We start from the raw sequence: 4,480 nt of genomic DNA, 5'->3' as shown, positions 1-4,480 counted from the left end.
AAAAAAAATCCAGTTCTAACTGAGCTCCAGGCTCTCTGTTTATTCCAATATGTTGGACATGTAGAGAGACCAAGTTTGCAAACTTGCTTAAAATAAAGGCTCTTTGCTTTTACATACGGGACTTGGTCTTCTCGTTGGCTTTTTCAGGAAATTTGCGGATTTGGGCATAACAGCCACCAAGGTACAAGGACCTACAAGAAATCTCAGAGGGCAGAAACCTAGAGCTTCTTGGCTGGTTCTAAAGTAATGAGTTTCCTTTGATTTTTCTACATTCATTATCTCTGAGTTTGGAAATCATGTGCAGTTCTAAGCTCTCTGGGTACATAATCAAAACCCTGGGGGATCACACTGTCACCATGCTCTCCCACCATGCTCCTGCACTCTGCTCTGTGGGCACTCTGCAAAGCCAGTCTCCCTCCCCAAGGCCACCCTGGGTTAAGGACCTATTAGCTGTTCTCATGACATCATTCAGGCACTCTCCATGGGTTGGTTATGCTTGGTGCCAGCTCTCTTAGTTCTCCCTTGTGTGCAAACCCTTCTGGAAGACATCACTAGATAACAGATTATTAAGAGATAATTTACATGGCCTGAGGAAGCCTGGGCCTGTGAGGAGGGAGCTGGAGATACAACAGGAACTGAGCAGAGTCAGAGGTCTGCAAGGTGGCTTCTTTCTTCCCCTGCAGGTTCAGGTCACCATCTGTGCAAGGACCCCAGGGTTTCTTTTCCTTTTTATTTATTTATTTTTTTATTGAAAAAAATTTCTGCCTCCTCCCAGCCTCCCATTTCCCTTCCCCTCCCCCCCCACTCATCTCCCCCTCCTTCTCCAGTCCAAAGAGCTGTCAGGGTTCCCTGCCCTGTGGGAAGTCCAAGATCCTCCCCTCTCCATCCAGGTCTAGGAAGGTGAGCATCCAGACTGGTTAGGCTCCCACAAAGCCAGTACATGCAGTAGAATCAAAACCCAGTGCCATTGTCCTTGGCTTCTCATCAGCCCTCATTGTCTGCCATGTTCAGAGGTCCCCTCATGGTATACATGCCATTGGTTAGAAAAGGAGACACAATGAGAACCAGTTTACAAATAATTGCCAAAAGACAAATGCATAATATTATCTCATTCTAAATACACTTAGTAAGTAACATGCAAGGGCCTGGTGCAGCCCTGCAGGTCCACTTTGCATTTTACAGCTTTTGCCCAGTGAATAGCAGGAGAGAAAGAACAAGTATTTATTTTCCTTAATTGTTTACTCAGAAAAATCAATGAGATCAAACCTCTCAGTGCCTGGTTCTCAGGAAGATCGTGATCAGTGATCTTAGCTTAGGACTCCTGGGCTCTTACTGTTTTCTTAGCTTCTTGAAACCACTGTTCATCTCTGATCCAGCGGACTTTCGGTACATTGGGATCCCCATGTAAATGAGGTCATAGATGTTTGTCCCCCAGTTCCTGGCCTGTTAATTCAGTAGAGCATCCTTCCAGACCACATTCATTGTCATAAGTGGCATATCTGCTTTGCTGTTTCAAGGCAGAATAATCTTCCACTGTACACCACATGTTTTTAGCTATACAGCCATCAGTCGACGCACATTTTCAAGTCTTGTCTACTGTGAGCAATGCAGCAATGGGCATAAGAGTTCAGGTTTCCTGTCAAGAACACTGTGGGCGTCTGCAAGATGATCTATGGTAGTCATGCTTTTAGGTCTTAATAAGTGAGTTTATTAAGTATACAGCAAGTGTGAAAGAAAAATAGCAAGTATTGAAAGATGAATAGCTAGATAATAGGCAGATAGATAGATGGTAAGTAACAAAGATAGAAACGACATCATCAAATCAGGAGCTTCACTCAGTAGAAACCGAGTGAAGAAGTTCAGGCATTCAGAGGCAGTGCCCAGTGAGTTTTCTATCTATGGCCAGAGTTTACAAAGCTGTGTTTTCAATGACTGAACACTTGCATTTTTATGTCATAGGATAAGTAATAGTAACATCAGATGGGAATGGTTTACCTCCTACCTGTTATCAAGGATACAGTGTTTTAACTATTGTGCTGTTTTTACCCTCCTTGTCACAGAATTAGGAAATCCAGCCCATCCTCAAACAAAAAGCTTAGAGAACACTTGATACAAACAAGCCTGGAGTTGGGGGACCAACTCCACTTTCTGAGCTGGCTTCTCAGTGAGTTCAGACAACACACAACAAATTACCAATATAATGCCCAGTACAGTACTGAAGGGGGCCTGGAGAGATGGCTTAGTGGTCAAGAGCATTGCCTGCTCTTCCAAAGGTCCTGAGTTCAATTCCCAGCAACCACATGGTAGCTTACAACCATTTATAATGAAATCTGGTGCCCTTTTGAGGAAGAGACCTAGTCAGTCGTCCTCATCAACATAGATAATAAAACCCAGTATGGACTAGTTTAACAGAACCGCCATGTATGGGCTGCCCATGCATGCTTCAGCATTGTCAGGGCATACATTTCATTTTTTTCACAATACCGAAGGGAAAATGTGCACAGAGGGTAAATACTGTGATGTTTTTATCAGCACAGAATTAATAAAAAGGGCAGAGGAAGCATCTGCAGATGATATACTAGGATACGTTACAGTGATGAACATGGGTGGTATGTTCATCTCCAAGCCCATCACACTGCATGCCTTAGACGTGTGCTGCTTTTCTATGTCAGTCATGCCCAAGGATAGCAAAGTGTTTAAACATAGCTTGAATGATCACGTGTAAACATGTGAGAGACAGAGTGGCTGGAGAGACGGCTCCATGGAGAGGACCCAAGTTCTGGTCCTATCAGCTCAACCACCTGCAACTCCAGCTGCAGGGCATCTGACACCCCCTTTCCATCTCAGAGGACACCTGTTCTCACATGTATTCCCTACTTCCCCCGCATCACAACACACACACACAGACACACACACACAGACACACACACAGACACAGACACACACAGACACACAAACACACACACAGACACAGACACACAGACACACACACACACACACACACAAGAGCATTTAAAATATGCAGCTGTTATCTTCCCTGGTACTTGTTAAGGCTATTTACAAAAATTCTAATTTTTCCTTTCCTGGATTCTCTAGGGGCGTTTCACTCCCTGGATCTCACTCAACTTAGGCAAGGCCACTGTGCCTGTTTTGGCCAAGAGTGTCTTGCGCAGGAATGACAGTGACCTTGCCAAGAGCATCTTGCACAGGAATGACAGTGCCCTTGCCACTCACTCTTCATGTCACACAAACCAGAGGTCAGTGTGGGGTCCCAAAGCTGTTGACATTTTACACAGCTTCTCACACAGCCTGATCTATCCTGTTCTCACCCAGGCAAAAGGCTAAGGCTCAAGTTCCAGTTACTATAGATGCTGATAGATTCCTGCTGTAGACAAGTCTCTATCTGTCACCGTGAGAACATGGTTCCCTGGGCTACAGATAATATGAATTTTCTTATCGCATTATTTACAATTCAGTCTTCAGGTTAAATTGATCTGTGCAGGGAGAAATTAGAGTTTGAGACATTATATGGTCTCATGTTTAGCTGATCACAGAACACAAGTAACACATAAACATGGAGTTAGGGGCCTGGTGAGATGGCTTAGTTTGCCATGCCAACCTGGCGACTCCAATACAATCCCTCAGACACAGGTAAAGACAAAAGGAGATAAATAATTCAACTAAGTTGTCCTCCTCCACATGTGCTCTATAGTCGCTATACCCACATATAAGCATGCACACACAGGTACCTAATAAGAATAAGAAAAGATTACGTGTCTGTATATGTATTGATACTAAAAAAGTGTAAATGCACATCTCCTATAAGCTGTCTTTGAACATATAATCAAAATCCAACCATAAGAAAAACATCTGATAAATTCTAATAAAGGAATTATGCAAGTTGCCTAAAGAAATTTAATTGGTCCTCCCCCAGCCAACAAGCCACGCTGAAAGCTCAGCTTCTAACAGTACTTCTACCATGTAAGGAACCAGCACCACTGGTTACATCTCTGAGGGTGGAAAACGGGCAAGATCAAGTTCAGGCATTGAATGCTTCCCAGAAAGTGAGAAGCGGGAGAAGCAATGACTAGCCCCCTGGTGCTGGGATGCATTTTTCATATGACATGCATGAGCCAATGGGTGGGGCATCAAGATGGAGTGTGATGGTTTGAAAGTTAAATATCCCCCTAGGCTCATGTGCTCACACCGTAGACCGCATCTGGTGATAATGTCTGAGAAAGAATTGTAGAACTTTAAGGATGGAGGACCGCGCTGAAGCGCCGGGTCTCTGAATGGCAGACCTTCAGATTATACCTTGGTGAGCTGTGGACCCCCGCCCTCTCAGCACCATGGACTGGACAGTAAAATAGAACCTCTCTCCTATAAGTTATATTTACAGCAGGAATTGTGCCGCAGTGATGAGATAGTGAAGACACAATGATGTTCTAGATTACACGCCGGACTTTAAAAAAATTGAGAC

This window comes from Microtus ochrogaster, unplaced genomic scaffold (genome assembly GCF_000317375.1).
Source record: "Microtus ochrogaster isolate Prairie Vole_2 unplaced genomic scaffold, MicOch1.0 UNK18, whole genome shotgun sequence".
Taxonomy (NCBI): domain Eukaryota; kingdom Metazoa; phylum Chordata; class Mammalia; order Rodentia; family Cricetidae; genus Microtus; species Microtus ochrogaster.
This window is presented reverse-complemented; position numbering follows the sequence as displayed.